The 13,171-nt window shown below is 43.1% G+C and overlaps 1 protein-coding gene across 4 annotated transcripts in view; it reads left to right on the top strand.

Annotated features, from left to right (window-relative positions):
* Positions 1–655: 655 nt before the first annotated feature.
* The window catches only part of zmp:0000001168 (signal-induced proliferation-associated 1-like protein 2), a 39,730-nt gene continuing 27,214 nt past the window's right edge, over positions 656–13,171 (top strand). For 2 of the 4 annotated variants that reach the window (XM_022212285.2, XM_022212286.2), the window contains exon 1: positions 1,425–1,762. The gene's annotated coding sequence lies outside the window, so the exon portion shown is untranslated. Of the gene's footprint in view, positions 793–1,424; positions 1,763–13,171 lie in introns of those variants that run through there. The other 2 variants (XM_022212284.2, XM_022212283.2) reach the window with 2 other exon arrangements.

The raw sequence follows: 13,171 nt of genomic DNA, 5'->3' as shown, positions 1-13,171 counted from the left end.
TTCGAAAATGTGAATATTTTCTCTTTTTTTTTCACCATTTGTGACAATTAACTGAGTAGCTTTGGTTTGTGGACTAAGCAAGACATTTCAGGATGTCAACAGAGATTTTTTACCCTTTTTTCTGACATTTTATAGGCCTAACAACCAATAGATTGACTCAGAAAATAACCCACAGATTAACTAACAATGAAACTGATCATTGGTTGCAGGCCTAATAGAATGTAAAGAGCAGTTGTTTTTAGACTACGGTGTATTCTAGTGTGTTGATCAAAATTTTATTAGCATTATTAACTTCATACTGTTTGATATTCATTCATTCCTCTTTGTTACAGCGAAAGTAAACCACTATTTTTTCCTCATGTGAATGGCTGACCTTCCTACCTCATCCGTGTGCGAGGTAGTGAATAGTTTAGACATTTGTTATTGGCTTATCCATGAGCTGGTTAAAACAGACACTGACTGATGCAACCGACTCCCAGCACACCTTCACACCACAGACGAACCCTCAGAGAGTTTGTTTGTAAGAAAACCGCTGCAACTGCTATCAACTCCTGCCTCTGTTTCTATTTCTCTTATCTCCAGGAGACACACGCTGCCATCAACGCAGGCCTCTCCCCCTCCCTGCCCCCCAGACCCAGACCCGAGCCGCTGACCTCATAGTGCACACGGCCATATGGTACGACCAGGGCGAAAAACTCGGCGCAGTAATTAGGGGGATGGTGCCGGACACAGCCTAGGTTAAGCAGCATGGTTCATCTTGGGCATCACCGAATGGTTCGTCCAGATTCACAGGTATGTGGGGCTTTAAAAAGTGGGGAAGCAGAAGCAGAGCTGTGTTTTTTACACTCCTGTGCTCTCATTGTTCTTAAGCAGGTTGACTGTTTGTTATGATCTCGACCCACACTGACTACGTTTGGGGAGCACACAGAGGTCTCTACAAATAAACACTCTGTCACACACACATGCTGCCATTTTCACCTTTGCCCTCGAGCTTTTGTGTCTTTATCTCTCTTGTGCAGAAATGTCGGTTTTGGCACAGAAGAATGAAGCTTCAGATGAGTGTGTTTGATGTCATGGGCGCCTGTTTCCATCAGTAATTAGCAAAAAAAAAGAGAGAGAGAGAGAGAGATGGGGAAATTGTAGGATCTTGATGCAACATTGCATCAGAGTCTAATCTGCCACATTTGTGCTCGGTCGTGTCATGTTGTCAAGGCAGGATCTTGAGGGTTTCATTCAGCGAGTGTTTAAATTAAAGCAAAGGAAGTCTGTAGGTTTCAGTGTGTGACACAGAGAGCTCTCCTCTCTGCTGTCCGTCCGTTGCTGCTTCAACCTCTCTGACAAGGAGATGAGGAGGGGGGAGGAGAGAGAGAGAGAGAGGCTGGGTGAAGCTCTATGAGAGAGAGAGGAGGAGGAGGAGAAAGAGGGGGTTGGCTTTAGTGTGATGTGAATGGAATAGAATCAGCGCGAGAGGGAGAAAGAGGGAGGAGGACAGCACAAATCAACCTGCCTCTTGACTTTAGCAACAGAATAGAGGAGCCGGCAGACACCGAGATCGGGAAGTGTGCGTGCGCCGTGCGGCTTTATTTTATTTTTGGAGAGAGGAAGAGAACATCAGACAGGAGGAACTGAAGGAGGAGGAGAAAAGAGCCTCACCGGGGAGATAGATAGCAGAAAAATGCTGTCATGGGGAGAGAAGGGGAGGGAGTCGGCAGAGAGGAACAGGATGAAACAAGGCAGGGTCGAGCAGAACTGAAATGTGGAGGTAAGGCTTTTCTTATTGTACTGTGGATTCACATTCCAGCCTCCCCGTGTTCTTCTTTCTGATGATAATGAATTCAGATAGACGGATCTGTACCCCGTGTTGTGCCACATACCTCTCTACAGACATACATATGCTCTTATGGTCATACAATCCAGGCAGAGACAATGTATGAGAGCGAGAGAGGGATATGAAATAATGGCTTGGCATTATCACATCATGCAGCTTGTCCTCCCTCTGCCTCTCTGCCCATTGTGCTGTTGTCACCTCCTTTAAAATGCATTTTCTCCAGTCAAGCTGAGGCGCCCTGGACATGCCATTTACACACGACATTGTAGGTTTGAATCCAGCTCGCAACCTTTGTCGCATTTCATCCCAGGCCTGCCCTCCTCCCCTCCTCCTCCTCCTCCTCCTCTCCCGACACTAACCCCCCTCTGCCTCCTCATCATCTTTCCTGTCTCTCCCCATTGTGAGCTCTCCAACGAGGCGAGATTGTCTCAAAAAACTGTGTTATGACATTGTCAAGAAGGCACTGCGAAACCTTGCCGTAGAGCACTCGTGGCTGCAGGACTCAGAGATGAGGGCAAGGTGGTGGAGGAGGAGGGGGAGGAGGGGAGAGGGGATGGCTAGATGGAGGGACACTGTGATAGAGAATGAAAGAGACACAGAAAGAAAGAAGATGCAGGAACAAAAAGAGGATCAGGATTTATTCCTGATACATAATTTTTAAAGGCTGCAAAAAAAAAAAAAAAAAGAAAAAGCCATCAGTCTGCAGTGTGCTGGGATTTGAGAGGATAAAGAGGATTGTGTGATGTGCACAGACAATGATGGAATGGAGAACCACAACCGGAATTGGGGTGGTGTTTTCAAGGTGGCAGAGAAAATGAGGGAGTCAGGCTCCCGATCCCCTCCTCACCCTCCTCACCACCACCACCACCGCTGCCACCCCCCGTGCTCTCTCATTTAAGATGGGGCTGTGTGTTTACGAGACGTTTGGGTTTCAGGGGCTGGATAGGCTGCTGGAGGCAAAGAAAAGCAGGGGATGAAGGGCTGAGCGAGGGGGGAAGACGAGCAGCAGCAGCAGCAGCTTACATAAGCCAGTGCACTCAAAGGATGGGCCATTTAATTTACATTGAGCTGCATGATTCCTCATCCAGTGTGGTATTCACTGTGGTTGGTATTAGCATTCCAAATGATAAAATGCAGTTTGACCTGGCGAGGATGGAAGGACGGATGTGTGATGGTAACTGGATGTGACTTAACAGCGTTGTGTTTGTGCACCGGGAGGATGTGAGGTTTCTCATCAGGGTCAACTTTAAGTGGACGGTTTCGGTGTGTGTATGAGAATCCAGCTGACAATTGGTCGTTATGGCGAATGATGAGTATATCTGCATGAAGAGCACTGACATAATGGTGCTCACAGTGTGCAGCCTGATCATCCAACTCAGCTGCTGTCGACTTTTGTTCTGCTGCCGTCCACTGCGCTGCTTTTACAGTATGTATCAAAACAGTCGAACCCTCAGGCTGTGGCCTTGTCCGAACGATGCAACTAAAAAGAAGCACAGCGTTTTTTGAGAGAGCAGGTGCACAGACCCAACATGTAATTGAAAAGAATGCCAGAATAACTGAAAGCTTTGTAGTCTTTAATTTTCTTTCAGTTTTCACCGAATAGTTTTTTTGGGGGAGCCAAACAAAACCGCTTTATTAATTACCTTCTCTCCTGGAAACATGTTTTGTAGGTGAAACTAATGGAAATTCATTCTACTGGTAAAGCAGTGTAGCAATTAGCGGCAGTCGGTTTTCATTACTTTCCATAATCAAATCACGTCCAACGGTTACACGTCTTTCTGCTATTACTTAAGAGTTAGAGCTTCGTATGCAAGTGATGATGAGAGAGATAAAACAGGCGTTTGAGTTAGCGCTGCGACGAGTGATTGATGAATCTGTGGGTTATTTTTTTTCAGTTAATTGATTGCTTAGCTTATACAATGTCAAAAAAAGAGGAATATAGAGTACTGATGTATTCAAATTGCTTGCTTCATGTAGCCAAACCAAAAATATTTAGTTCGTGGAAAATTAGGAGATTATGACATCGCTCGAAGGCCTTCTCCAGTGTAAATTAAGTTTTCACCTTAACATGTTCAGTTTAATAAGTAGTCAGTTTAATAAGTAGTCAGTGCTATGGTGAAGTATTTCCACCTTGAAGCTATGGTGACAGTCTCAAAAACACGGATTCAGACTTCCAGGGTTTCATTCATAACAAATCTAAGAAACCAAAACTGTCAGCAACAGACTGAGACTTTCTGAATCATTATTCTACTTCAGAATCAGTTTCTGTCCCAAATATATGAGGAGGTAAGAAGCAGAGTGAAATCTGAACTGAGTTTTGTATCATTTCTGTAATATTTTATGTCTAGATTTTAGTGGTCACAACCCAAATATCGCATTACAGCTGCGTTTCAGATGTTAGGCCATTCTTGAAGACACAAAACTTTAAACCCATTCTTCTCCAAAACTACAGAAAGTGGATTAGACCACTCTGCTTCCAAACACTTTATATATGGCTCAGTATAGCAACCTGTCGTGTTTTGTAGAGTAGTTTTGCAGTGTTCGAGCAGAGTTGTAGGTGAGCTGGTGTGCTGAAGCTGCAGCAAGTAGTTGAGGAATGAGTGGAAACAGAGGTGGGGACTTTTAGATCCTCACATTCTAGCTGAAGCAAAGGTGGAGAATTACATCTGAGCTCATTTAACACAGACTTTTATGGGTTTGATCAATGACTTGGAGCAACTTTAATTGATTATTCAGTGAATGAAATTGCTGCAGTTTATTAATTGACAAATTGTCTCAGCTCCAGAGCCTCATCAAACTTGTCAGTCGTCTTGCAGTTTCTGTGTGGATTTTATTGGACTCGCTGAATAGAACCAAAAAGTCTCCTGTAAACTTTTGAATACAGAAAGAAAGCCCTCAACATGAACATTCTGCTTTATGTGAGCGTTCACCAACCCAGGGGTGTCTTTTCTCTCAGGAGGCTTTACTCTGTGGGACTCCAGGCAGAGTAGGAGGGAAGCAGTCTTGAATCAGTCGGCCCGCTTTTTTATTTCCTGCACCAAACAAGAACCAGGAGAGCTGGGCTGTGCACATGTGAATGTCATGTGGATTTAGATTAAGCTGTTAGCTCTCATTTTTTTTACTGGCAATGGCACAAAACAATCCTGTGCTTCCTCAGTCACTGTTTATACCGACCATAACCTCTGGTACCCGAATCCATGTTGCCAGTAGATCCAGCTAATATCCTTCAAAGCTGTTTGTCTGCCGGGGTTTAAACTTTAGCTTTCATTTGTTTTCATGATTGAAACTCCTGCAAATGACAAACAGTACACAATCAGCAATATTCACTTAATAATTTGATGAAAATGTTAAATTACAATACAAGAGAGTCCATGTATGCATATTTAAACAGAAGTTGTCCAAAATGTAGCATCGATTTGTGTAAACTGACTTTGATCTGATCCTGCAGTCATTCAGTGAGATTTAGATGAGCATGTCATGAGGTTACCAGGCAGATTTTGTGCTGTTCTGAGTCAGCATCATATCATCCCTCTCATTTGGAGCCATTTTGCATGGCTACACCCCGGCAGGCTCCCAGTAGGGGCTCAGTGAGGCAGGCAGTTGGACAGGCAGAGCCTTCCCCTCATCGGATGGCAGGATGCCGGCAGTGTAAGCCACTGGGTGGATCCTCTTAGCTCGTGCTCTCTGTTGTCACCTGTCCCCTGCTGACCAGTGATCCTGATGGAAGATCAGAGCTCGCTGGTTTAGTCCGAGGCTGCTGCTCTTTTGTAGCCATCCAGTAGTACTCAGCAGAGAGCATAAAACATTGAAAAATGTCAGCGAATGACTCAGGATTCAGAGTGTCAGCTAAAGTAGGGCTGCGCAGTTGAGATAAATTAGTATGACAAATATTCTGTGAGATTTTTGTCATTTGGGGAGTCGATTCCCTAGATGAATACACAATTGTCTTTTTTTTTTTTTAAATGCATTCAAAGACTTCTTAAAAGTTCCCCAGTGATCACTGTCTGCACAAGACAATTTTGTTGTATTTTCCAAATTACACATGAGAATAATAGTCATTAATATTATTTCTGAAGCCGCTCATAAAATCTATCAGCTGCGCCTGTATGAAATCAAGGATGAACACAGAAATAGGTCCTTCATGTACAAAGAACTTAATTGTTTTTGGTGAATGAGGTTTTAGGCCTATTTAAATAAATGATGTTGTAATTGGTTTGCTAACTATTTGGCTTTCAATGCACAGAGAGATCGTAACTGAGCCAGGTATGTGTAACAACAAAACCCTGATGTAATAATCCTAAAATATGTGGAAGCTACTGTCTTCATGAGACATATTTATGTAAGCATCTGCTGCGAGTACAACCCACATAAAAACATTTATAAAAATCTCTCAACCTCGGTCACGTTGTAAAATGCCCCCTTCCAGTAATTCAAGCTTATTGACCTTAATCACAATGTCCCTCTCTGTTATGTCATACATACATTAAACCATTAAGCGGTGCAGTGGCTCCTTCTCATTGTTCTCGTTGCTATTACAGGAGAAGTGCACTCAAGGGTATTCAGAGCCACTGAAAGCCGACCAGGACCAACAATTCAGGCTCGCGCCACGTCACTCCATCGCCATACTTGGTAGATGGAGATCAAAAAGGCAGAAAACATCTCAGTGCCGATAGGAGTGTAAAAATACCCTCGTGAAGTAGTCTATTCTGGGGATAATGCGCAAAATGTTACACATCATCGCTGTATTTATTTCAGACTGAAGAGCCTCTGTTCTGACACAACTATGAGTGGGGGAAGTTGCTTCATCGACTGTTTCATGTACATGTCACAGGCGTCGCTAATAAAGAAGTGAGAGCAGATACCTGCCACTGCATGTGTCGTCTGTTTTACCCATGTGGGACCAAACAGCGACCACATACAGGAAACTGACTGAGAGATGTGATCTTAGTGGCACAGAAGAGAACAGGGTTGGACTGGTGTCTCACATTCGCCTTATTCTTAGTCATTTTTATTCATGTCACACAAATATGTGCCTCGCAATCAGAGAGGTTTTGTGTCAATTTCTTACTGAAGAGAGCATTAGCAGCAGGAACAGTGGCGTTGCTCCGGGCGTACACTGATAAACTTTACATTTGAGTAGGTTGTCTGTACTGGCTCAGTAAATCAGCATGCAGGCATTGGTGCACACAAAGAGTTCACAGAATGCATATTAGCGGCCTGCTTGTGTTTTTACTCGCAAGTGTAAAGCCACAGATGTACCGAACCTGTTCCCTTTTATGACCATAGTATGTACAGACAGCATCATGGAGAAGCTCGATCAGCCGCTGTCTACGTCAGCATGGTTAGCATATCGCCGTGTGAGCTGCCGTTGTTATGTAGGTCAGAAGGTGCAGAGCTGCTGGTGTAAATGACACAGGGTCACCAGGCGGAGGAGAAGCTGCAAACTGCAGCAAGAACTAAGTGCAGACGTAGAATGAAATCCATAATAGTTGGTTGATGATTTTTTAAAAACTTTTATTTCTAACTGGTAGCTTCAAGATGAAATTCCGATTTGCGTTTGAGGTGCCGGTTGGATCCAACTCAGCTCTACTGCTGCTGATTCCCTCCCCATTATTTTAAAAACTGTGTGTTACATAGATTTAATTATAATGGTATTCATAATTGCAGATTTCCTACAATATTTGTATGTTTTACCATAAAAAATAGGAATAGAAATTGCAAGAATGAGACAACATAAGAGGGGGGAAATGCAAAAAGACAAGAAACACCACATACACAGTCTTCTCTTGTAGTAGCAGCTGTGATCTCCTCTCCAACATGGATAGACCTTGACTTCTGCGTGAAAGGTGTGTGGGCTACAAAGGCAGAAAGAATCACCTGATGGGAGACTTTACAGATGTCTGTGCTGTGAAAGTCAACAAGAGGCATTGGTGTATTTCTCCAAATAATGATGGTTTTTGAGATCACAGTGGACATCAAGGCTGCATAATGTATATCGTTTACATCAGTGTGTGCAGTAGCACCATCACGGGAAGTGTGATGTGAACGCAGATGACCTCAAAGATATCATGCTGCAACTTTGCCTGCTGCTTGATTTAAATAAGTCATTTTCTCTGACTAACCTCCAAGAGAAGTCAGTTTTTCTGATTCTTGGATACACTGAGATTTTTGAAAAAGCCTTTAATCACAAGAGAGTGAGTTTTTGGATGTGCAAAAGGAAGATTTCATTGCAAAAAAGAAATGTATAATCAGTTTTAGGAAAAAAATTAGCTACAGAAAAAATGATGTTGACTGAAAATAACTTTGTTTGCAGTTTTGTTGCCACCACACAATTCAACACGACTGATATGTTTGATCATTTAAAGTAGCACCACAAGGCACTATAAGATGAGTGCAAACTACCATCGATAAATACTATTATCGATGCCTTTGTCATTCTCACACTATATTAGAAAGGTTACAAATACTTTTTTGTGGCTTTTTTCCAAGTTATTTTGAATTTTCTATGCAGAAATGGATTCCTTTATGAAATCATTCAAGAATGATTCATTCTGTAGAAATGTTATCTGGTGAAAATTCAATCAAAATATCGCTTTTTTCCCCCCCCCCACAGTATTGTGCAGGCCTAGTCTAGTTTATATGTTTGGCAGCTATTTAGACACGACCCTACCCTGCTGATTTACCCAGAACTCATGAGCAACACCGATTGAGCTTTCGGCTCTGTTTGCTCCCATAAACAGAGATTTTAGGCTCCGCTACATTTCAGTGGACAGCAGGGACAGTGAGAAAGCACAGGAGGTCAGCAGTGTGTCTTCCTCTCATAGCAGACGAGGTGGACTTCAGAATGCTATTCAAGCAATATTGAGCAATCTCTTTTCCTCTGCCTTAGAGCTGGTTGCACACATGACGCAGGGCTAACAGTGAACCGTTGAGCTCAACATAATAGATACAGTCATGAAGCTGAGGGTCAGTTCCTTTCGCTGTCTCTCTGCACACACACACACACACACACACACACACACACACACACACACACACACACACACACACACACACACACACACACAGAGAGGGCGGTCACAGAGGGACAGCTGCTCTTCCTGTCGCTGTGTGGACAGTGTGCCACATCTATAAGGCCTGGACACCGTTTCCTAGAGTCAGCAAAGACACACACACTCTCCAAACATCTCTCACATCGAGGCCTGAAGTCTCTCCGTCACATTCAGGGTCTTCTACAGGGTGTATTTTCAGATACACCGGAAGTGGCAGTACTCTGCCAACACACAGCGTTGATGTCATGGCAAATAACATGTCAAACAATAGCGGGAGTTACGGTGCCTTCTTTTGACTGCAGCAGAGCAGCACGTAGGTTACTGTAGGAACAATAGTGCTGAAATTTGTACCTGAGCAAATCAGTTTTAGATTGTGCTATTTATTACAAGAGGAAGTGAGGTTTTATTATGGACAATACTATAGAAGGAGCTTTTCTGAGCATACTTCCTCTTTACATTAACTGCAGGGGGAGGTTCACCGAGTAGAAACAATACAAAGCCATGCCCACATGCGTTGATTTGTTACATGTTCTGCTTTGACTTACAGTTGAGATGTCCTGTGCATTTTAGCAGCTTGTTTGCTAGGTAAAACCTTTTCTAAAAGCAGTCAAAAACAAACTGAAACTCGACCACACACCACTGAAGTCACACAATACGTGACTTTAAGCATGTCGGTGTTCTGTCAGACATGTGGCGCACATCCACGCAGAGGTCAGACACAGACTTAAATCATAACAAATCAGCTCCAACGTGCATCTTCAGTGATACGAGAGTGGACAAGGGAGCAACCAACTGATGAATAATTAACAGCATGGTAACCCTCGTCCCCTTTCGCCCAGCCTTATTTATAATATATTAGGCAGAAGATTTATTTTTCAATTTTTGAAGGACACGTCTAAAGAAGGTGCAGCGCTCTTTGGAATTAGAGATATTTGATGATGTGTGGAGATGATACTTCATCCTAGAGGAAGTCTTGCTCTCCACATATAACCATAATGGTGTCATAGAGCAGAGCTGAAGCAGACAAAGCCTGCATTTTACTCACTCTCTTTGCTGATTGGTCCTCTCTGCAGGAAAAGGCACGCTTCTTTGAAACCGTAAAAAAAGATGCAGATCGTGTTAATATGCTTGAACATAATGGACATGGGAGCAAATGAATGAGGACAGTCGTCATGATTGCTTTACATTTTTATACTGATGCCTCAGCTGTCATATTTAAAGAAAATAATCACCAGCAATTTCTTTAAGTAATGTAGCCGCCCCTCTGATGTCTGTCAGTGTCACCTTGAAGTGCCGTGGAAACATCATTAGGCCAAGTATTCAAAAACCACTCAAAGTCACTCCATTAGTGATGATACATGTGGAATATTAAAGGCAAGAGGAGAATCGCTTGCATGTATCACTGACAGGATCACACTGCTCATACTTGCTGGCCTGAGTGTCAGTTTCTGTCACTTGAAAATAGCGCTCCAAGTAATGGCAGGCAATTTTTTTGAAATTCTTCAAAAGCGTGCTCTTTTTCTTGTCACCTTGACAGTTATCCTCTTCTCTTTTTTTGTGCTTTAAATCGCCCCATTGAGCACCAGGTGCTCGAGATGCAGGCTTATGTGTCTTTGGGGACCAATAGCTCAGACTGACGTTTGCAAAACAGTGTGAATGAAAAAGAGAGATAAAATGCATTACAAAAAGGGAGAGTGCAGTAGTACCATCCACTTAGAAGCCTCTGGACTTGGCCCAGTTCACTGTCCGCAGTGTGGCGGCGGTCGGAGGGAGGGAGGGGGCTGGCTTAGCGGGGAAGATTGAAGATGCCTGGAGCAAGTGTTGGGCATTAGAATGAACTCATTTTCTGAATCAGATCCAGCCACATTAATACACATTTACTCTCTTAAAAGCTTTGCAGCTGCTTCACTTCAGTGTCACATATTCAGAAGCAAAGCAGGAATGCAACCTGATCTGAAATGTAGCAGGGTTGTGTAGATCAATAGCAAGAGTGAGACTGAGCCTGGCTTTAAATTTCCCAAAATCAATCACTATTAGGAGTTGATTTAGACCTTGTGGTTAAGAATCGGCAAGGCAGCTTTTAACTATGAGGATAGAGAGTGACACCGAAGCGGCTGGTCCTAAGACTGTGAAAGTGGAGCGATTTTTAAAATATACCTGAGCTGAAACACAAAGTCTCTGAAGTACAGTGTGTGTTGCCAGATGTTACTTCTGGTTTCTGTATCTGCATCTATCATTTTAATGTCGTGTCAAAACAGTTGCTGCCTTGAGAGAGTGATATATTTCACAACTTCAGACATCGGTTTTCGAATGAAGCAAGGCATTACTTTGCAGGTCTAAACAACTGCTGCAACCTGATGTGATGGAGTTGATAAAACCTGCAGCAAGAGCACAACTTTTGTCACTGACCAGATCTAATTGCTGCTAAGCTGTTAAGCCGATTGCAGCAGCTTCACCTGAAGGGAAATCAGATCAAATCTCAATCGTGTAGATCAGGACGCTATCTTTCTTTTACCATTAAACACTTAAAGTGACGGCCCACGTCCACCGTAATTATGATAAAAGCAGACGAGCTGAAGGTTGACTTGACTTCAGTAACTGGCAAAAAGCAAATAAAAAAAATCTGCTCATTCATGCTGCAGTGAGGCGACCGTCTCTTGTAGGTGTGGAAGTGTTGAGCAGAAACGATGACGACACCCATCCTCTCGGAGTTCAAAAGTCAGCTGTCTCTTCCTGTTTCACAGGACACAGACTCGCATGAGCGGGTGCAGAATAAGTCAAGCGGCCATGACTTCCCCAAAACGGTGCGTGTTTGATACAACTCTGCTGTGACTTCCGCTTGTGTCCTGACGTTGTACACCAGAGAACCATTAACCTTGTCCTGGACTTAACGTGGAAGTGGGACTCACTGACTGTCATCAGCTAAACCGAACATTTACCCTGAGCAGCAGTGGTCCTTCGAAGTGAATCTGTTGCGAAAAACAAAGAAAAAAGTGAAGTTGTGTTAGCAAGAACGAGCTTTAATCCTTTAAGATTTACTCAAAGATAGGTTTGGAAACAATTTAGTATGACTAATAATTTGCGTGTGATATGATTTTTCCATTAAGAAGTTAAATTATCTGTTAAAAATTCTTCAAATAACTGCTATGCCTCCAGCTATGCTAATATTTGTAATTTGAAATATTTAACCATTGAAAATAATGATATGTCGCCTACATTACTTAGAGTTATAAGCTCTCTGTTAGGTCAAGACTGGCTTCTAAATAGCTCTAGTGTGGCCAGTGCTGCTTAGGTAAAGGCCTTAAACTCAGATTTTAGGTGAAATCAGAGAAACAGCAGATGCATTGGAAGTCAGTCTTCTAATGCTAAACCCTGAACATGCTTCATTCAGTGCAGTGAAGCTCAAATATCCAGAAGAAACCACATTTTTGAGTATAATTTTACATTTCCCTGTCTTCTTAAATGGTTTCTGAGAGACCTCTAGCATTCAGTGATGTGATAACATCAAGACCCTGATATCGTCATTGCTTCTGATGGACACAAGAGCTTGGCACTAAAATCAGCAGAGCATGTGAGCATATTACCAAGATCCACGGCCCGAGTTTGAAGTTTAGGAGACACAGGAATAAGCACTGCTGTCTACATGCATTATTGAGTTTCTCAGGGACGGAGACTGTCTCTGGTACCATGAGGAAATCTGCCGAGTGCAGCAGGCAGAAGTCTCCCAGTGGTCTGCTCCAGATCTTAAAAAAAAAAAAAAAATCCTGGAGAGCGTCAGTTGCATGTCTGGGTCATTCCTTCTGGACGGAAACAGTGGTGGAAGAGACAGACAAAGAAAATTCAGTGTGGTTGAAAGGCAGAAGAATGAATGAGACACAGATGGCATATGGAAATATCTGTGTATACGGTGAAACAGCCAGATCACAGAGATGTAAGTCATAACACAAAATCGCTCATTTGAATTCTGTGTGGCTTCTTACCAAAGCCATTTAATGCAAAGTGGCTTTTGGGTCAAGTCATATCTGGTGACATGATGGTGGAGTTGTGGGTCAGAGAGCAACAGGGGTCACACGTGGTTTCCATCAACTGTTACTGTGACTGACACAAAGGAATACACTGTGGATGTGTCCACGCAGCCACTACTGTATGGAGCATTTGCTTCCTCGTGCAGCTGAAAGGCGAGTTGATGTGTGCTGCTGCTACCTGATATCTCTCTGCAGTCGTCTCTGCATGGGCAGCAACCTCCTGTGCTATGTTTAGGCAGTATGGTCTTATTGTGTTAGAAAAGGAT

This window comes from Acanthochromis polyacanthus, chromosome 17, assembly GCF_021347895.1.
Source record: "Acanthochromis polyacanthus isolate Apoly-LR-REF ecotype Palm Island chromosome 17, KAUST_Apoly_ChrSc, whole genome shotgun sequence".
Taxonomy (NCBI): domain Eukaryota; kingdom Metazoa; phylum Chordata; class Actinopteri; family Pomacentridae; genus Acanthochromis; species Acanthochromis polyacanthus.
The sequence above is the reverse complement of the archived record's forward strand: the minus strand, read 5'-3'. Positions and strand labels throughout refer to the sequence as shown.